The sequence below is a fragment of the Corvus hawaiiensis genome, chromosome 23 (genome assembly GCF_020740725.1).
Source record: "Corvus hawaiiensis isolate bCorHaw1 chromosome 23, bCorHaw1.pri.cur, whole genome shotgun sequence".
Taxonomy (NCBI): Eukaryota; Metazoa; Chordata; class Aves; order Passeriformes; family Corvidae; genus Corvus; species Corvus hawaiiensis.
Genome location: NC_063235.1, coordinates 1,188,363 through 1,210,491, shown reverse-complemented (window position 1 = coordinate 1,210,491; position 22,129 = coordinate 1,188,363).

Here is a 22,129-nt window from a genome sequence, read left to right as displayed (position 1 = left end):
GCTCAGCACCCGCTCGTTCCCAGAAACCCCATAAAAACCCCTGGGTGGGGAAGAACAACCCCACAAACCCCAGGAAATAAAAGGATGCCCCCTCCCAGCTCTGGGGATGCTCCAGGGGGCTGGAGAAGGGCCAAAATCAGCAGAGGAAAGCAGGAGAGGAGCTGGGGGTGGGAATGATGCTCTGGAATTCCCAATGCCGAGGCAGGGAACGCTTTTGGGTTCTGGTTCCTCACAGGGTCGGCGTTGGAGGGGAAAAGAAATCCCGGTTGTCTGCAGGATGATATTCCCCACGTGCCTGGGGGAGCTGGGAATGGCTGGGAAAGTCGTAAAAGTCACAAAATTTTAAAAAAAACAAACCTCGGGATCTGGTACCTTTTATTTGGTGAGGATGGGCAGGAGGGAGCAGGGAGAGGAGGAGGAAGAGCAGGAGGAGGGGACAGTACCCTGCAGTGACCTCAGCCCGAAAATGCCCGGGACAGAGAAAAAAACAGGCAAAAAACTCAGCCCAAAGCATTTCCTGGGAATTGGCAGCCCAGGGCAGCACGGGAATGAGCGGAGAGGGGCTGGAGCCTCCTCACCGGGATGTGCCAGGAAAAGCCTCCAAGGTCAGGGGCACGGGGAAGGGTCGGGTTTTGCCGCTGGTTGGAATTTTGTGCTCCTTTGGGGGAGACGGGAGCGTTTTCCAACAGGGATTTGTCACTTTTTTGTCACTATTTTTTAAACAGCTGCTGCTGCGAGGGAGTTCTTTTATAGACATATTTATATATATTTATATATATTTATATATAAATATATTTATTACGTATTTTTATGTATTTATACGTTATATATTTAATATATTAATTTATTTTTGATATCTACTTATATACTATATATAGGTATATATCAAAAATATATAAATATATATTTTTATATATTATATATATTAAAATATATATGTATCTTACATATTATATCTTATATCTTATATATCTTCATATATATTATATATTATATGTGTTCATATATTATATATATTTGCATATATTTGCTATATATTTATATTATATACTATATAGAATATATTTCATATCTATTATATACGATATATTTATTTTATAGTTTTATATATAAAATATATTCACATTATATATTATATGTTATATATACATGTATTACATATATTTGTATGTACTTACTATATGTTATATGTTATATGTCATATATCATATATCATATATCATATATCATATATCATGTATCATATATCATATATTACATATTACATATTATATATTATATATTATATATTATATATTATATGTTATATGTTATATGTTATATGTTATATGTTATATATGTTATATATTACATACTATATGTTATATATTATATATATACGTTATATATTATATATTATATATTATATATTATTTTTTTGTCTATTTTTGTCTATTTTTGTCTATTTTTTTATATCATATATATAGAGATATATATTTCTATATTTTATACATAGTTCGATATTCTTTATATCCAGCCCTGCTCTGCTGCCATGTCCTGGTCCCGGGGCATGGGGACAGCAGAGCCCAGTCCTTGCCCAGCTCCCAGCTGAGGGCTGGGGTGGGTTTCCCTGATGTCCCCTCACTTCCCCGTGTCCAAGGTGTGCTGTTGTTCCATGTTTTCCCTGGATGCTCCATAGCTCTGTCCCCAGGGAGAGTTTTTCTCTGTCTTTGATTTTTCTCTGTGATTTTTTTCTCCTCCCTCCTGTCCTGAAATGACCAAGGAGCCACCAGCTGCCAGCCCGTGCTGGTGGCACCTGCCAGTGCTTCTGCTCCCTGAGGGTCTCTGATGCCCCTGAGCCGAAAAATAAAGAGGATTTTGGGTGCTTTTGCTGTCTGGGAGAGCTGAAATGATCAGAATTCCCATTTTCCAGCCCCTGAAGGTCAGGATAGAGATGTTTTTGGGGGATGGCCTCGGGGTGACCTTCCCTACAAATGAAACCCTCCCAGGTCCTGGTTGATCATCTTCATTTATTTTATCTTTTCTATTTTATCATTTTTAAACTTTATCATTTTATATTCATTTATTTTATCATCTTCGTTTATTTTATCATCTTCATTTATTGCCTTTTCTTCCTAAAACGCTTTTAAATGAGGAAGTGTTAATAAATATTTGGATTTCTCTTCTTCCAGCCATGCAAGCTCCCACTAAAACCCTTTCCTTTCCTTTCCTTTCCTTTCCTTTCCTTTCCTTTCCTTTCCTTTCCTTTCCTTTCCTTTCCTTTCCTTTCCTTTCCTTTCCTTTCCTTTCCTTTCCTTTCCTTTCCTTTCCTTTCCTTTCCTTTCCTTTCCTTCCCTTCCCTTCCCTTCCCTTCCCTTCCCTTCCCTTCCCTTCCCTTCCCTTCCCTTCCCTTCCCCATAAAATCATTCAATTTAAGTGCAAAATCCACAAACTTTGGGCTGAACCTCCCTGGTTTTGGCTGATGGGAGGCTGTGCCAGCCCCAGGTCACGAGTGGAGACTCTCAGATTTCATGACACACCCCCAGCAGTGACTTTTGGCAATTTTTTGGTGGTTTTCCAGCTGCCCCAAATCCCATGGGAGAATCCCAGGAAAGGATTTTACAGGAGGCAAACCCCACCAGGTCTCTTTGGCCGTGTCCCTTCTGTTCACACCTTCGCTGGAGACCCTATCCATTAAATATAACGTAATCAATATCTATTTAATTAGACTCTAAATAGTGTGAGGCAACCCCAGCTCTGTGCAAAAACCAATGAATTAAAGCCAGGTCTAATTTGAACAGCTCAAAATCAAGCTTTGTGTAGGAAATTCGACTTTTGGGGGGGTTTTTTGAGTATCATCAGTGAGGTTTTAGAGTGATCCTCTCAGGGGAGCAGGGCAAGCGAGGAACTGATGGCTGAAATTTGAGTTGTGGCAGCAAAACCCCAGAGCTCAGCCCAGGAAAGTCCCCTCAAATCTTAGAAAAAAACCCTTAAAACGAGGCAGTTTTACAGAACCAGCGAAAGGGTTGAGCAAACCCTGGGTGATTTATTCCTCCTTGCAGCATTCCCTTGCTGTTTGAATCAAAGCCCAATTTTCCTGCTGCCCCACGAATAAAGAGCGGTCGGAAAAGCGGAGTGGCTGAATGACCGGGGCAAAGGCCCTGATTAGAATATCCGTGAGCAGAAATTGGGGTGTTCTGGTGGCCCCACTGTGCAAAATCTGCAGCTGCATTCATCCTTTCCACCCTTTCCAGCCGCTAAATGAGGTTACCTGGAGCATCTGTTGAGCAAACGGCGAAACCCGGAGGGTTTGGCAATTCTCGTTATTTATTTTGTGGTTTAAATCATTTCTTTGTGTGCTCGGCAGCAAATCCAGCATTTAAACACAGAGTGGGGGGAATTGGATGGTGGGAAAATTGCCTTTTTAACTCGAATTCCTCCTCCCTCCGTCTGCTCCGCTGCCAGATTTGCAACTTTTGTGTTGAGCTGAGAGATTTAAAATGGGGGAAAAAACAACATTTCCATGCTCTGCCTGCTCGGATCAATGCTGACAGCTCGGCTTCCTTGGGATGAGTTAATGCATTCCTCCACCTGCTCACCCAGAGAGGAGCTCGACCCCACAAAATCTGTGAGAAAACCTCTTTAAAATCATTTCCAACTCTCGGGGAAATGTGGATTTCAGTCCTGCTGGTGGGACACTCCTCCAGAGGGTGGGAGATCCGAGCTGGCGCTGCCAGGGCTGGGGTGGAGGGGTGCTGGCCGGGCTGGAAGGGGTGAAACCCCTCTGGAATTGCCCTGGATTTCTCGGGATCATGGAATAGGTCAGGCTGGAAGGGACCCCAGTGTGTCACTGCTCCAGCAGGGCCATCCCTTGGTGGCCCAGGACCAAGAGCTGACAGCTCTGGATGTATAAAAGATATAAATATATATAAAATATATCAATAGATATAAAACAGATCAATAATAAAAATATAGAAATATGCCTATAATACATAAATAGATAAAAATTAAAAATAGGTAATATAGAAATAGATATAAAATATATCAATATATAAAACAGACAATTACATAATATATAATATATATATACTATCAAATATAAAAATATACCAACATATATAAAATACATATATATAAAAGGTATAGAAATATACAAAATATATCAATATATATAAAATTATACATATATAATATATATAATTTATATATTTTAATATAATTATATTTTATATATAAATATGTAATATATAATATATAATATGTAATATGTAATATATAATATATATAAAATAAAAAATATAAAATAAAATATATATAAAATGTACACATATATATAAAATATATAAATAGATAAAAAAGACATCAATATATATAAAAGACATCAATATATATAAAATACATCAATATATATGAAATATACACATATATAAAATAAATCAGTATCTATAAAAGATCTCCCTTGCAGCAGCAGTGATTTAAAAAACAGTAATAAAAAAGTCATAAAACCTATCAAAATATGGTCCCATCTCCCCCAAAGAGCATCAAATCCAAACCAGCAAGAAGCCCCGACCCTCTGCTCTGAATTTATTGCTGTTTATAGACCATCCCGGGCTTTAATTCCTGCTTTTATTCCCTTTTCTCCCTGATGTTCTTCCCCCTCCTTATTCTAAGGAGGCTTTGGTTTTCCTGGCACCGTTTCACCACCCACCAGCTCCTGCCCTCTCACCCAGGGGAGTTTATTTAAACCCCAAACACCACAGAAGCACTTCAGGGAGTTATTTAAGGTGTTTACTCAGCAAAAAATCGATCCCGAGCTCATGTGGCTGGGCCAGGTGAGAGCAACAACCGGCGAGTGCCGCTCGTGGTCCCAGGGCAGGACCTCGGGGGGCTCTCCCGTGGGTTCGGGGCAGGGCAGGGCAGGGTTGGTGCTGAAATGGTGCCCCAAAATCCAGGTGAGCTCCCCCACATCAGCCAGCAGCAGTGCCCGGCTGAAACACGGCCCGGGAGCTGCACCTCAGGTGGAGGAGGCTGAGTCTTCCCTCTTATTAAGAGATCTCAGGTAATTAATTGTCCCTAAAACCCAGCCTGAAGTGGCTGTGGGACAAAGGGAGGTTTGCACCGAGCCTTGGGATGCTCTCTCCTGCTGTTTTTCCTCTGGAAAAGTCCCAAGGCAGAACCTGTGGGTGCTCTCTGAGGGGCCCATCCCTGGGTTTGGGGCAGGAGCGGGGTTGGTGCTGAAATGATGCCCCAAAATCCAGGTGAGCTCCCCCACGCCAGTCCCCAGCTGGAACACGGCCTGAGAGCTGCACATCAGGTGGAGGAGGCTGAGCCTCATCTCTTCTTAAGAGATTTGGTGTAATTAAGTGTCCATAAAACACAGCCTGAAGTGGGTTAGGGCTGGAAAAGGGTTGGGGTTGGAAAAGTCCCAAGGCAGAACCTGTGGGTGCTCTCTGAGGGGCCCATCCCTGGGTTTGGAGCAGGGGCGGGGTTGGTGCTGAAATGATGCCCCAAAATCCAGGTGAGTTCCCCCACACCAGTCCCCAGCTGGAACACGGCCTGAGAGCTGCACATCAGGCTGAGCCTTGCCTCTTATTAGAGATCTCAGGTAATTAATTGTCCCTAAAACCCACCCTGAAGTGGCTGTGGGACCAGGGGAGGTTTGCACCGAGCCTTGGGCTGCTCTCTCCCTCTGCTTTTCCTCTGGAAAAGGCCAAACATTTTCTTTTCCCTTTACAAAGCCCAGCCAAAAAGGCAAAAAAAAACCCAGAAGAATTGCTGAGAAGTTAAATAGGGACAGCAGCAGCCCACCAGTGGCTGCACTATTTCTTGCAACGTGTTATTTTCTCGTCTGATTTGTCACAGAGTTTCCTGTTCAATGCAGAAACATCGAATTTAAGTCTGGCTTCTTTTTCCCTTCCCAGGGAGAAGGGAGAGACGGTGGAGAAATATCAACAGAGCCTCCACCAACCCTCGTGGGCACCACCCCGCTTCTCTCCACCAAAAAAATCCTTAAACATCAGGAAGAATCAGCCCCATCCATATGGAAATGATGGGAATTAAAGAGCATAAAGATGTCCAGGTTTCCCCAAAGGTTGGCCAGAGCCAGAGCAGGACTCAGGGATTCCCCCAGCGCAGCACAATTGACTCATTCTCACTTCTAGAAGTTCAAAGGGACACTAAAAATTAAATCACTTTTCTGTCTGTGCTGACAGGAAACCATCGGAGCACGGATGACCTGGACTGGGGAAGTTCATCCCGGGAAATGGAAGTCAAGGCTTTGAGTGTTCCACTTCTCTCTTGGAAACAACCACAGCAAATATTGAACGGTGCTTGCTTGTGGAGTTTTCCTCTCAGAGCAGAGCAGATCCCAGGAATCGGAGCCAGGGAAGGCTGGGATCCAGGAGGACGGCAGCGATGCGTGAGGAGGAGGGTTTTTAAATCCCAAATCCTTTGGGACAGGGATTATCCAAAGTTACAACCCACGAGCAGCACACAAAGGAGTTTGCAGACGGATTGGGGGGGGTTGGTACCATTCCCACGGCCATGAGAGACCCGGACCCCGAATTTTGCCCAGGGTTCCAGAGAGATTTTTCCATAATTTTTCTATAAATATGCATTTTTCCCACTCAAACACCGCCCTCTGCTGCAGGCAGGGCTGGATGCTCGGGAACAGATTCCCGAGCGTTGCCCTTGGCAACGCAGTTGTTGAAGGCGATAAAAATTCTGATGTCTCGGTGGTTTAGAAAATGCCAGAGCATCAAAATGCAAATGATTCAGCCTCCTGCAAAGGGCATCTGAGGTAAGGGATATGTTTAACTCCGGGAGGAGCAGAGCGCTGGGAGCTGAGCCCCAGCTCCTCGTGGCACCTCGGGCAGCTGGTGTGTTGGCACCTCCTGCCCACTCCTGCCACGTTTGGGAGCTTTTTGCTTCCACAACCAGGGCAAGCTCACCCCAAACCGGTATTTTTAATCCCTCTTTGTGCACATTCCCTCTTTTCCCTGGAGCTCCAGCTCAGCGAAAGGCTCTTTATAATCAGCTATAATTGCCCCAAGCTGGCAGGAGAGAAGCGAGGCTGAGCCAGCTGCTGGGATCCGCATTTACCCCTCGCCACTCTCTGCTCCAGGCCAGAGCTGCTCAGGCTTGGCCCAAGAATTTCACAACCAGCTGCGAGAAACTCATCCTGCCCACAGCAAAAATCCTGATTTCACCCTGCCAGCCTGGGGCTCCCAGCGAGTTCTGCCCACGCTTGAGCCACAGGGAAGCGTTTTTGTTGGGAACAGCCCTTCCCAAAGCCTGGCTGAGGCAGGAGGAGCAAGAATTGAATTTGCGATTCCCTGGGTAGACCTGGTGTCCCTGGGGGGCCACTCCAGCTCAGCACAAGGTCCCAAAAATTTGTGATTTTGTGGAATTGGTCCTTTCAAATTCCCTGAGGGAAAATACCGATTTCTGCTCGTCTGCTCTGCCTCCAAATGGATTTAGAGGAAAACACCTGAGCTGGGTTAACATTGGGAATTGTTTGTTTTATTCGGGATGAGGAAAGCACAGGGTGAGCGCCGCAAAGAGTGCGGGCAGGCCCCGGGATCTCCATTCTTCAGCTGATCTGCCAAAAACGAGTCTTAATGGACTCCTGGAGCTGCTGCTGCTGTGCCTTCCCTCCAGGAATTCCAGGGGGTGCTGGATAAATCCAGATCCTTCTCTGGGATGGGGAATTTGGGGGAACCTCAGCAGCACCACTCCCTGCCAAGCTGTGGCTGCAGAAAGCGAAGCAGAGCCTTCCCAGGAGAGAGCAGAGTCCATAATCTCACAGCAAATCCAGGATTCCCTCCTAGGAGAGGAGCTAAGGAACATTTCATCTCCAGGGTATCCAGACACAACAGATCCAAAGTCACCACAACAGGAAGGGGTTGAAATCCCACTGGAGAAAAAGGGCCTGGTCAGGAAAATACTCCACATTTTCTTTGCTGTTGCTCCTATTTCCTGGCTCCCAAAATTCCACAGCAAGAAAAGTTGTCAGGATGTACCTTCACCAACAGCCCCCCAGCGGGAAATCCGGGGAATCCAATTTTCCAGCACCGACCCCGTGCGCCCAAAGCTCTGCTCCACCTCCCGCTCCGTGGGACGTGTCCTAGCACAGAACCCCTGGAAGTGCTTCCCAACTTATCCCAGCCCAGGGAAAATTGCTCTGAGAGCGGCTGAGGGGAGACAAAACAGGGAAAGCTTTGTTTTCCTGGGAAAAGGGGTTGTGGAATTCCCGTGCAGCCTTTCCTCCGAGCACTTCCATGGATGGGGAAGCAGCGAAAGCTTTGCCTTGGGACCTTCCCGGCCACCCCAAGTCCCAGCAACCCCAAGGCTCCCAGGATGCCCAGGTGTGAACCTGGCCTGGCAGAAAATGCTTCCTCGAGCTCCCCAAATTCCGCAACAACAGGAATTATCCCGATGTGCCTTCACCAACAGCCGCACAGCGGGAAATCCAGGGAAACCAACTTTCCATTTTTAAAAATTTTAACACAATTTTTTCTTCACTCTGAGCACTGTTTGTCCTCTTCCCTATCCGACACTTTTCTCCAAGTTGTTCCATCTTCCAGTGTGTCCTCAATTCCTTTTATCCAGATAAAAATCAGTGAGGAAAAAAAACCCTCACAAGCCCTCAATCCACGGCTACCGTGTTTTTCCCAAAGTGATCAAATTCCTGCTAAAAATTTGATTGAAATATCCCTGGAAAACCCTCCAGAGCAAAGATATTCCATAAAGGAGCGATTCCAACACACTCTTCCCTCACCGTGGTGAAATCCTGGATATGTTTTACCCTCTGTGAGATTCTCTTCTCACTCCACATTCATCTTTAACAGGAATTTCTGTAGGAATAATCTCACGGAATTCCAGTTTAGTCTGGGACAGGGAAAAAAATATTCCCCTCTTTTTGAACATGGAGCGTTTTCCCTTGGAATAACCAACTTATTTCGGGGAAGGGAGAGGCAGAGCATATTTTGGCTGGAATTTTATCTTCAACTCCCGATTTAAATTGGCCAAAAAATGTCCGTAACTCAGAACAAGCTTTTAAAAAGGAAAAACAAGGAGCCCTGATAGCTGCCCGAGCCTCCAGCACAGCGAGATTTCAAATTCTTGTGGTCTGAAAGCTGCTCAAAGAGGAAGATTCCGGACAGGTTTTATGATGTGAGGCTGCCCCATAAATTTGTGGTGGCTCTGCGAGTGCTCCAGGAACTGCTGGAGGCTGAGGGGGAACAGAAGAGTGAGAAATTCCCTGTTTACTGCAGGAAGAGGATGCAGGGATAGCTCAGCATCCTTGGAACAGCTGTTTGGGGGGTGAAATAAGCTGAGGGAACTTTTCCAGTAAAACATTCATGGAATGGTTTGGGTTGGGATGGATCCTAAATCCCATCCCATCCCACCCTACCCCTGCCATGGGCAGGGACACCTCCCACTGTCCCAGGCTGCTCCCAGCCCCAATGTCCAGCCTGGCCTTGGGCACTGCCAGGGATCCAGGGGCAGCCCCAGCTGCTCTGGCAATTCCATGCCAGCCCCTGCCCACCCTGCCAGGGAACAATTCCTGCCCAAGATCCCATCCAGCCCTGCCCTCTGGCACTGGGAAGCCATTCCCTGGCTCCTGGCCCTGAATCCCTTGTCCCCAGTCCCTCTGCAGCTCTCCTGGAGCCCCTTTAGGCCCTGCAAGGGGCTCGCAGCTCTCCCTGGAGCCTTCTCCTCTCCAGCTGAGTACCCCCAGCTCTCCCAGCCCTGGAGCAGCTCCGGGGCCTCCTCTGGACTCTCTCCAGCAGCTCCAGGTCCTTTGGATGTTGGATCCCAGTTCTGCAGGTGGGGAATCACCTGGGCAGGGTGAATATCCTCAGGTGAAGGAATCAGACGTCACTTCTGGGACATCACCTGTAACAGTGGCCCCAAGAAATTGCTGCAAAAATCCTTATTAACAACCATGAAAACCGAAGCAAAGCTGCTGCGTTCTCCAGAGACATTGGAATTTTATGGACAGGGTGGGAAAACACTTCTGGAAGCAGCTGGGGCAGGAGTCACCAGGGCAGGGTTGCCTCATTCTTGTGCTCAGCATTGCAATAGGATTTTGCTCTGGGCTGCTGCCGGATTTCATCTGCTTGCGTTTGGGGTTTTGCACAAATCCAGCTCGCTGCGCCCCGAGGGCTGCACCAAGATTTCCGGGAGCAGCCTTTCCTGGGTTTATGGGATCCACGGAACTTCACAAAGATTTACGTGATGCCTTTTCTTGGTCTTAAATTCAAGAGTCAAACACGGTTAGAAGGGAAAAGGGATTTTACCTTGGGATTTATTTTAAGGATCCTTAGGTGCACACGTCCAGGTCGAATGCACCTCAGTGCCCCCCGCAATGCCCACCCCGATAGATCGGGTAGATCATTATAGGTGTTACTAATTAGCAGATCTATCAAAGATTCCCCAAGGAGAGGCTCGAGTGAGCCCCCCTCCCCAAGGAGCCTTCCCCTGGATGGTTCTATCTGAGTTTACAGAATGTGTTCTGGAGAGGACCTTGGGCTCTGGGGCACACTGATCCCCGGCTACGAAGCTTCTAAAATGTTGAGTCTCTCAGCTTGACAAACAAGGCCAAGAATGGAGGCAAAAAGCACTGAGAATACAGGAGCTGTAAAAAGGTATAAAAGGGGTTTAAAAGAACTTCATGGCATCATAGGGAGCTGCTGTCAGGGATAGGATCTGCTCAGCAGCACTCAGGGCAAAACCCCAAAGCCATCAGTGAACGGGGCAGAAATCTGGGACACCCCTGGGACACCGATGGGGCCAGCAGGGAGAGCTTCCCCCTGCCCTGGCACCAGTGGAGCAAATCCCTGGAGCGAGGGAGAAACCCCTTATGGCAGGGATGTGCCCAGCAGTGCCCGGCACCCCTGGGCATCCTGGCACCCCTGTGGGGGAAAGCAGGGATGGCCCAGGATGTTGGGATTGGGGATGGAAGCTCCCCACAGAGCACAGCAAACCCCATTCCCAGTGGGGGAAAGCAGGGATGGCCCAGGATGTGGGATTGGGGATGGAAGCTCCCCACAGAGCACAGCAAACCCCATTCCCAGTGGGGGAAAGCAGGGATGGCCCAGGATGTGGGATTGGGGATGGAAGCTCCCCACAGAGCACAGCAAACCCCATTCCCGGTGGGGGAAAGCAGGGATGGCCCATCCATGTGGGATTGGGGATGGAAGCTCCCCACGGAGCGGGATCACTGCCAAAGCTGTCCCAGAGCCCGGGGCAGCTCTGCCCACACAAATCCTTGGGAATTTCACAGGTGCTCCTGTGCCCATGGGAGCCTCGGGCTGTGCTTGCTCCTCCCGGCAATGGGAACACCTAATCCAGGGATTAGGAAAGGTGGGGGCTGATACATTGAGATCCCACAGTCTCAGGACACAAATCCAGGCTGGGGATGGGTGGGACCAACATTTCACCTGGAATTCTCCTGAATCCCTTTCCCGGTGCTGGCTTTCCCTGTCAGTCCCACACCGGAGTGCCCGTGCAGAGCCCCTGGAATGGAGCCCTGCGTATTCCTGGGTTATGTGATATTTGTTTAATCTCTGTTTTGAAAACTGACTTTTTGTTTTTTAGGTTTGAAAGCCTAATTGGAGCCTCTTCTGGAAATATTTCAGCATTTTCCCTCCTGAGGAATCCACCTCAAAATCTCCAAAGGTGGCTTTGAGGCACCGGGAAAATCAGGGTCATTGAGGTGGGGACAGAAGAGGGGACAATGCCCAAACGTGGTCTCTGCCTTCCTGCTCCTTCCCAGATCCCAGCCTTTCACTTCCATGGGTTTTGTTCTGCTCCGAATGTGCCACTAGCTCAGCAGGAGAAAGACAAGTCCACAAAAATGCCCGTTTTCTCCAGGAATTCTCTGGATCGTTGTCCCCTTGGTGCTTTTCAAGATGGGGAAAAAAATCAGCTGTTAACAAAAAAACAAAACAAAAACAAAACCAACGACAACAACAAAAAGACCCAAAACAAAACAAAAAAGCCAAAAACAACCAAACAAACCTCCTCCCCAAAAAACAAACAAAAAACAACAAATAAACAAACAAACAAAAAGCCCCAACTTTTAAAAACCAAAAAAAATTCAAATCAAATGAAAAAACCCCAAAACAAAACAACAACAACAAAAACCCAACCAAAAGCCAAAAGAATCCAGGATAAAGCTTTTAACGAAGAAGAGAAAGGCAATTCCCAGTCCAAAATTCCCAAAGACCTGCGCATCTCAAAGCTGCAGAACCATTGGGGGGCTGATCTGGGCCACTCCCCACTTCCCACCAGCTCAAATCAAAACCAGGGATTCAAAACCAAAAGCCCAACAATATTCTGTGACCTGAAAAACCTCCCAGCCCCAAAACACGACCCCAGAGCGAGGAGGGGAGGGTGCTGAGGATGCAGATCCCAAATCTTTGGGGAGAAAATCATTCAAAGGTGGAGGAAATGGGGCTCTTCTTGTGCCTCCCCGCCCAGGATCTGCACAAAATTGATTTGTGGGAGCCTCAGATTTGCAAAGAGTTGTTGAAAAATGGCCCAGTTCCCCAAAGCCCCGCTATTATTTGAGAGCGTAAATAAAACCAGCGGCGTTTCCTGATGCTGGAGACCCCTAAAACTCCAGCTGGGGAAGGACGAAATCCTCTTCTGCAGCCCAAAAATGATGATTGATGGGGCTTTTCCCACCTTCTGTGACAGAAAATGGGAGTCTGAGCATTTGTTTTTCATTTAAAAGGTCTCATTAAGGCCAAACCCGAGCTGCTCTGGTCCCATAACGGCCCTAATACGTCAAACCTAACAGACCCTCCCACCGTGGGGAGCCTTTGGAGGACGTGGAGACATCCGAAGGATCCTGCTGCTTTCCCAGCCCAGCATCCCTCTTTTCTCCCAGGAACATCATTCCAAGGCCACCGTTGTGCCGAGGAATTAAGGCTGAGCTCGCATCCCTTTATTTGCTGGGGACACTCCATGATGTGCTGATGTCCCGCTGACGTGAGAGCGTTGAAATCCAGGAAAATTAAGGATTTCTTGGCTCATTCCTGCTGCAGGATCAGCGTCCCCTCCCCTGTCCTTAATTAAAAGGTTCTTTCCTTTCACCGACGCTGCATCAGGCTGGGTTTGGATTTCGGGGTCCTTTTGTTGGTTAACGGCGCTTTGGGGATCCCTGACGTCATTTTTCCTATGGATGCAGCCCATAATAATGCATCAAAGGTGTGCTCTTGCCCGTTTATCGGGGACAGAGCTGGTGGCATCCCCGTGGCCGGAATTGTAAAGCTCTGCCTGTTGGAACTCCCCCAAAATGCTGCTGCTCCACCTGAAATTCCAAACGGGAATTCTGGTAGGAGGAGGCGGGGCTGGATTTGTTTAAGAAGAGAGCTGCTCACACCGAGGGGCTGGGACAGGGGACATTGAGGGGACGTTGAGGGGACGTTGAGGGGACATGGAGGGGACATGGAGGGGACTTCGTGTGTCCCTGTGTGCAGGCCCCAGCAATGGCACCCGAGGGACGGGCAGGGACTGATCCCAGCAATTCCCCCTGGAAATGAGGGAAAACTTCTTCCCTGGGCAGTGCCTGAGCCCTGGACAGATCCCAGGGAGGCTGGGGAGTCTCCTCACGGGATATTCCAGAGCCACATGGACACGATCCTGTGCCCTGTGCTCCTTCTGGAGCAGGGAAGTGACACCAGTGACCCACTGGGGTCCTCCCAGCCCGGCCCATTCCGTGATGAAAAACTGAGGAGGGAACAGCAAATTCGCATTTTAATGATGCCTCCGTCCGTAGAAAGCCCCATTCAGTGAAAAATCCATTGGGAAAAAGCTGGTCTGGAAAAAAATTGGGAATTTTGGACTTTGTTTTGCCCCCGGCTCAACACCACTGAATTGTTTTAAAGGAGCGAGTTTTTGGTCAGGGCAACAGCAAATATCAGCCCTGTCTTCAGCAGCAAAGCCTTTGCACAATTCTCCGGTTGGAAATACTCCGTTTTTCCCTTTCCTGGCCTGTCTTCCCACAGCAGCTCCTGCTTGGAATTCCCATTTGTCAATTGTGCCGTTCCTGGCTGCAAAACCTCAGAGGTTTCAAGCTGAGGATGGGAAACTTTGGTGGTTTGGGGTGTTTGGATGTGAAAACCAGGGGATTTTCACTCTGCCCCGGAGTCCTGCAGCATTCCAGCTCTGCTGAGCAGGATTTATGTTGGAATTGAGCCACCAAATACCAGGATAACTCCTTCTTTTTTGAATTTTATTTTTATTTTTCTGGCTGCTCCTGCTGCCCACCAGATCCTGCAGGATCAGAGTTGAAGACAGCAACGCTCGAGAGCAAATGCGGGGTAATTCCACAGCAACTCAGCCCTCACGCCGCTTGTAAACTTCATCAGCTGGCACTTCCATAGTGGATTTCTAACCCAGGGAAAATGCCTGACTAGAGAGAAAAACCCAGGAGTTCCTCACTGGGCAATTATGGGAATGAGGGGGACGAGGGATTTCCAAGAAATGCTTCCTGTTTTCCTCCTTCTGCAGAGATTTCATTGGGGGAGTTGCATTTCTTGCCCTCCCTTTATCAGTTTTATTGAAGGAAAATGTCAGGTTTGGGGTATAAAATAGGAGCTGATGAAGCCTGATCCAAACACCCCGCTTGGAATTCAGCACCTTTCCCGTTGTCCTATGGAATTCCTCCTTTCCGAGACACCCAGGGCATCATTATCTCATTCCTTCGATGCCAGCAGCCTGGCATTTGGAATCTGGGAGGATGATTCAGGCAGGATACGGGTGAAGTTATTTTCCAGAAGCTGCTCAGGCTGTTTCCCACCCCACAGAAGTGCTAATGAGGGGCTCGGTGACCGAGCTAATTACTCCTAATCGCTCCCGCCTCCCAGATGGGATCTTGGAAATGAGGAAGGAAAGAAGGGAGAGATCCGAAGGGGCAGAACCTGGGACATTTCTCAGAGGAGAAATCCCACACACAAATAGGGATGATATTTTAAGGGCTCTTGAGGTGGGAACACAGATTTGTGTCCCGAGCCAATCCACATCCTGTGCCCGTATCCCACTGAGTCACATCCAAGGTGGGATTTTCCTGTAGCCCGGGTGGTTGGGAGCTCAGATTTTGGCAGGGGAGGTTCTGGTTGTGATATCCACTCTTAAAGAAGGGTTTGGGAAAGGCTGGGAGAATTTGGGTTGTTCAGCCTGGAGAAGAGAAGTTTTGGGGTCAAATAATTGTGGCCTGAAGGGCAACAGGAAAGATGGAGAGGGACTGGGGACAAGGGATTCAGGGCCAGGACCCAGGGAATGGCTTCCCAGTGCCAGAGGGCAGGGCTGGATGGGATCTTGGGAAGGAATTGTTCCCTGGCAGGGTGGGCAGGGGCTGGCATGGAATTGCCAGAGCAGCTGGGGCTGCCCCTGGATCCCTGGCAGTGCCCAAGGCCCGGCTGGACTTTGGGGCTGGAGCAGCCTGGCACAGTGGGAGGTGTCCCTGCCCGTGGAATGGAATGGGATTTAAGGTTCCTTCCAACCCAAACCATTCCATGATTCCATAAAAGCCCCCAGCGATGAAACAAGGCGAGGTTTGAGCTTTCCTGAGTCTGGATTAATTTCTCTGCCACATTTGGGCTCCAGCCACGTCTGGGCCAAGGCTGCACCCCCAGGTCGGGGTCTGACCATGACACCGGATGGGACAGCTCCAGTCCCAGGTTTAAAATCACCCCTGGTGCCAGGCTCTGCCTCTCTCAGGAAGCTTTGGGCACCTGTCAGGGTTCAGATTTCAGCCCAAGGCTCTGGGCTGGAGCCTGCAGAGCTGCTGCCATCAGGATTTTGGACCATCTGCCTCTTCCCAACTGGGGACGCTTCCTGCTGCAGGAACCGGAGCCCAACCTGGGCTGGTTTCAAGGTTTCCAGATGCTTCTTTGCATTTCCATGGCAATAAAAGCCTTCTCTGTGCTCCTGAGCTCTGTCAGGTGCATCCTGTTCAAGGCTCAGCCTTGATCCAGCGCGTGGATGACACCAAAATCCTTGGCTCAAGCTCCAAGAGGAGCATCCTGGAGCTCAAAGGGTGGGAGCCTGGCTGAGCCCAGATGAAAAAGGGGCAGGGGGATACCTGGCGTCATTCCTGTCCAATTAGAGTTGATTTATGGTCCATTTTTCTCCTCGTTGCTGCTCTGTTATTAATTGTTAATGCAGCGGTGCAGTCGCTGCTGTGCTGCTGGGAATGGCTGAGGGAAAGCAAACGGGAAGGAGAAAGGAACAGGGAAAAGCTGGGTCTGGAAAGACGGAATCTGTGCAAAAGCTGGGAGTGCTCGCGGCTGGCTGGGCTCTGCAGGCGCTGGCAGGAAATTCCTGCTCTGGAGCAGGAGGGCAAAAGGATGGCAAAGAAAAGAAAACGTGTGGGGTCACTGGGTTCCCGGATTGTCAGGCTGCGTCCGTGTGAAATGCCGGCAGGGAAGGAGAACCTCAGCTCCTGGGAATGTAAATTTGCCAAAGCCCATTTAGGAACCGCGTGTGGTTTTCCCTATAAATAGAAACAATTCCCTGCTTCACATTGAAACCCAAAAAATGCTGCACCTTTGGGTAATCTCCGGGTGCTTTTCCATCCTTGGTCTGGTCATATCAACACCCTGGGAATTTTTTGATAAAACCCAGCGCTGAGTACCTGGAATCAGAGAGTCTGAGCTCTCAGGGGATGGACAGAACCGAGCAAAGAGAGATGAAGGGAGGAAAAAAAGAATGTTTGAACTGGAGCTTTGAGATGATGCTTCTCCTCCTGTGGACCAGCCCTCTCTGTTGCCAGTTTTCCAGAGGGATAAGCTGCTAAAATCCCAGTGGATTGGGAAGGGGAACCCAGGCTCTGTCAGCCCAGCAAGCGCTGCCTGCGTGCTCACAGTCACGGGAGGGCTCCGGGCTGGGATTTCAAGGGAAGTGAGAGGAACTGAACTCTTCATCTCCTCTGAGCCGAGCATTCCCACAGCTCCCAAAAACCTCCCAGGCCACAGAGCCCAGAGCTCTGCAGGCTGGAGCTTGACTGAAGGAAACGCCAACATCCAGAGCTGAGGCCCGGCCGCAATCCCGCGGTTGCGTAACTCGGGCTCAGCTTACAGAGCTCCCGCAGCTCCCTGGACTCCTGGAAGCAGCCCCGAGCTCAGTCCTGCAGCTCCAGCTCCAGCAGGGCTCCCACTGCAGCTCCAGGGCGAGGGAAAAGCTCCAGGTGAAGGAGTGCAAGAGGTTCCAACCCAACAGAGCTGAGCGAAGGCGGCTCTGGCGGGTTCAGCACAAAACGTGGTGGTCCAAAGCCTCTCCTGCAAACCAAAATATTTTCGAATTCAGAAAGAAAGCAGAATTCATGCACATTCATCCACAGAATTCATCTGTGCTGCATATCAGAGCAAAGCCAGAGCTGCTCCTGACAACATCTGGCCTGACAACATCTGGCCTCCTGCCACAGCCTCCCAAAACTGCGGCCGAGGCTTGGAGAGGTGACTCCGGATGCCTTGTTTTCATTTAGGGGCTGCCCCAGGCCGTGCTGTACATTAAGGTTCCATTTATAGACATTTTACGGAGTGTTAATAAATTTACAGGGTGTTAACAAGCGGGGGGGAATTGTTCATTGGTGTTTCTGATGGAATCCAATGGGGCCAAACCTCCCCATAAAGGATCCCCGAGGCCGTGCTCAGGTGGGCACCTCAAACACGTCCAAAGCAGACACATCTGTGAGGGGGGCAGCACATCCCTGAGCCATTAACTCTTCATAACTTCGAAAAACAGGGCTTAAATATGTGAGGGAGGGAGGGAGGGAGGGAGGGAGAGGGGAGAGAAGAAGGAAGGAAGGAATTCGGAAGGAAGGAATTCGGAAGGAAGGAATTCGGAAGGAAGGAATTCGGAAGGAAGGAAGGAAGGAAGGAAGGAAGGAAGGAAGGAAGGAAGGAAGGAAGGAAGGAAGGAAGGAAGGAAGGAAGGAAGGAGGGACGGACCCTGGGGAGGCTGGAGAGTGGCTCCTCAGTGCGGATGAAACGAGGAATTCCGCGTACATCCATGGAAAAATAGTCCAAAGCCTCTCCTCAACTTCCATGGTTTTTTAAGGCAATCCCTGACTCCCACGTGGTGCTGTGCCTGTGCCTGTCCCACTCAGGAGGGCTGGGACCGTGCCCTATTTCAGGTCCCAAGCTGCTGCTTGGAAATCCTGGCAGCTCCCAAACTCCCACAGCTCCAGCTTCGAAACCCCAAATAGCTCCAGCAGCTCCCAAACTCCCACAGCTCCAGCTTCGAAACCCCAAATAGCTCCAGCAGCTCCCAAACTCCCACAGCTCCAGTTCCAAAACTCCAGTAACTCGAGCAGTTTTCAGAGGGATGGAGCACCCCGGCATCCCCAGGCAGCACCGTCCCTCCTGCTCCAGGGAAATGTGGTCCCAGGGAAAACCAGCTCCCTTTAGCAGGGAAAGGGAACAGCCAAAGGTCAGGAGATCTCGGGGAGTCTCGGTGCTGCTGCTCACTCAGGGCTGGGGCAGCTCGGGGTGTCACCGATGGGGTGCTGGGGGTGACACGGAGCAGCTGGGGACAGTCCTGGCCACCCTGAGCATCCTGTTGGATAACTCCATGGCTGCAATTCCGTGTCTTTAATTCCATGGCTGCAATTCCATGGCTGTAGTTCATTCTATGGCTGTAACTCAATGATTTTAACTCATTCCATGGCCATAATTCCATGGCCATAATTCCATGGCTGTAACCGCTCCATGGCTGTAACTCCATGGTTGTAATTCCATGGCTGTCACTCCATGGCTGTAACTCCATGGCTGTAACTCATTCCATGGCAGTAATTCCATGGTTGTAGCAACTCCATGGCTGTAATTCCATGGCTGTAACAAGTCCATGGCTGTAATTCCACGGCAATAATTCCATGGCTGCAACTCATTCCATGGCTGTAACTCCATGGTTTTAACTCACTCCACAGCTGTATCTCCATGTCTGTAATTCCACAGCTGTAACTCAATTATTTTAACTCATTCCATGGCTGTAATTCCATGGGTGTAACAACTCCATGGCTGTAACTCATTCCATGGCCAAAATTCCATGGGTGTAACTCCATGGCTGTAACTCATTCCATGGCCATAATTCCATGGCTCTAACTCCATGGCTTTAACCATTCCATGGCTGTAACTCCATGGCTGTAACTCACTCCATGGCTGTAACTCACTCCATGGCTGTAACTCCATGGCTGTAACTCCATGGCTGTAACTCACTCCATGGCTGTAACTCCATGGCTGTAACTCCATGGCTGTAACTCATTCCATGGCTGTAACTCCATGGCTGTAACTCACTCCATGGCTGTAACTCACTCCATGGCTGTAACTCCATGGCTGTAACTCATTCCATGGCTGTAACTCATTCCACGGCTGCAACTCCATGGCTGTAACTCATTCCATGGCTGTAACTCATTCCATGGCTGCAACTCCATGGCTGTAACTCCATGGCTGTAACTCACTCCATGGTTGTAACTCACTCCATGGTTGTAACTCCATGGTTGTAACTCACTCCATAGTTGTAACTCCATGGCTGTAACTCCATGGCTGTAACTCATTCCACGGCTGTAACTCCATGGCTGTAACTCCATGGCTGTAACTCACTCCATGGTTGTAACTCACTCCATGGTTGTAACTCCATGGTTGTAACTCACTCCATGGTTGTAACTCCACGGCTGTAACTCCATGGCTGTAACTCCATGGCTGTAACTCCATGGCTGTAACTCATTCCATGGCTGTAACAACTCCATGGCTGTAACTCATTCCACAGCTGTAACTCCATGGCTGTAACTCACTCCATGGCTGTAACTCATTCCATGGCTGTAACTCACTCCATGGCTGTAACTCCATGGCTGTAATTCACTCCATGGCTGTAACTCCCTCCATGGCCAAAATTCCATGGGGGTAACTCCATGGCTGTAACTCATTCCATGGCCATAATCCCATGGCTGTAACTCCATGGCTTTAACCATTCCATGGCTGTAACTCCATGGCTGTAACTCATTCCATGGCTGTAACAACTCCATGGCTGTAACTCATTCCATGGCTGTAACTCCATGGCTGTAACTCATTCCACGGCTGTAACTCCATGGCTGTAACTCCATGGATGTAACTCCTTCCATGGCTGTAACTCCATGGCTGTAACTCACTCCATGGCTGTAACTCCATGGCTGTAACTCCATGGCTGTAACTCACTCCATGGCTGTAACTCACTCCATGGCTGTAACTCCATGGCTGTAACTCACTCCATGGCTGTAACTCCCTCCATGGCTGTAACTCACTCCATGGTTGTAACTCCACGGCTGTAACTCATTCCATGGCTGTAACTCACTCCATGGCTGTAACTCCATGGCTGTAACTCCACGGCTGTAACTCATTCCATGGCTGTAACTCATTCCATGGCTGTAACTCATTCCACGGCTGTAACTCCATGGCTGTAACTCATTCCATGGCTGTAACTCATTCCACGGCTGTAACTCACTCCATGGTTGTAACTCCACGGCTGTAACTCCATGGCTGTAACTCACTCCATGGCTGTAACTCACTCCATGGCTGTAACTCCATGGCTGTAACTCCACGGCTGTAACTCACTCCATGGCTGTAACTCATTCCACGGCTGTAACTCCATGGCTGTAACTCATTCCATGGCTGTAACTCATTCCACGGCTGTAACTCACTCCATGGCTGTAACTCATTCCATGGCTGTAACTCCATGGCTGTAACTCCATGGCTGTAACTCCATGGCTGTAACTCACTCCATGGCTGTAACTCCATGGCTGTAACTCATTCCACGGCTGTAACTCATTCCATGGCTGTAACTCCATGGCTGTAACTCACTCCATGGCTGTAACTCCATGGCTGTAACTCCATGGCTGTAACTCACTCCATGGCTGTAACTCCATGGCTGTAACTCCACGGCTGTAACTCACTCCATGGCTGTAACTCATTCCATGGCTGTAACTCATTCCACGGCTGTAACTCCATGGCTGTAACTCCATGGCTGTAACTCACTCCATGGTTGTAACTCACTCCATGGTTGTAACTCCACGGCTGTAACTCCATGGCTGTAACTCATTCCACGGCTGTAACTCCACGGCTGTAACTCCATGGCTGTAACTCCCTCCATGGCTGTAACTCACTCCATGGCTGTAACTCCATGGCTGTAACTCCATGGCTGTAACTCACTCCATGGCTGTAACTCATTCCACAGCTGTAACTCCATGGCTGTAACTCACTCCATGGCTGTAACTCACTCCATGGCTGTAACTCATTCCATGGCTGCAACTCCATGGCTGTAACTCCCTCCATGGCTGTAACTCATTCCACGGCTGTAACTCCATGGCTGTAACTCACTCCATGGCTGTAACTCATTCCATGGCTGTAACTCATTCCATGGCTGTAACTCATTCCACGGCTGTAACTCCATGGCTGTAACTCATTCCATGGCTGTAACTCATTCCACGGCTGTAACTCACTCCATGGTTGTAACTCCATGGCTGTAACAAGTCCATGGCTGTAACTCACTCCATGACTGTAACTCACTCCATGACTGTAACTCACTCCATGGTTGTAACTCCACGGCTGTAACTCCATGGCTGTAACTCATTCCACGGCTGTAACTCATTCCATGGCTGTAACTCCATGGCTGTAACTCCATGGCTGTAACTCATTCCATGGCTGTAACTCATTCCATGGCTGTAACTCATTCCACGGCTGTAACTCCATGGCTGTAACTCATTCCATGGCTGTAACTCATTCCATGGCTGTAACTCCATGGCTGTAACTCATTCCATGGCTGCAACTCCATGGCTGTAACTCATTCCACTGCTGTAACTCATTCCATGGCTGTAACTCATTCCATGGCTGTAACTCCATGGCTGTAACTCCATGGCTGTAACTCACTCCATGGCTGTAACTCATTCCACGGCTGTAACTCATTCCATGGCTGTAACTCATTCCACGGCTGTAACTCCATGGCTGTAACTCACTCCATGGCTGTAACTCATTCCATGGCTGCAACTCCATGGCTGTAACTCCATGGCTGTAACTCCCTCCATGGCTGTAACTCATTCCACGGCTGTAACTCCATGGCTGTAACTCACTCCATGGCTGTAACTCATTCCATGGCTGTAACTCAT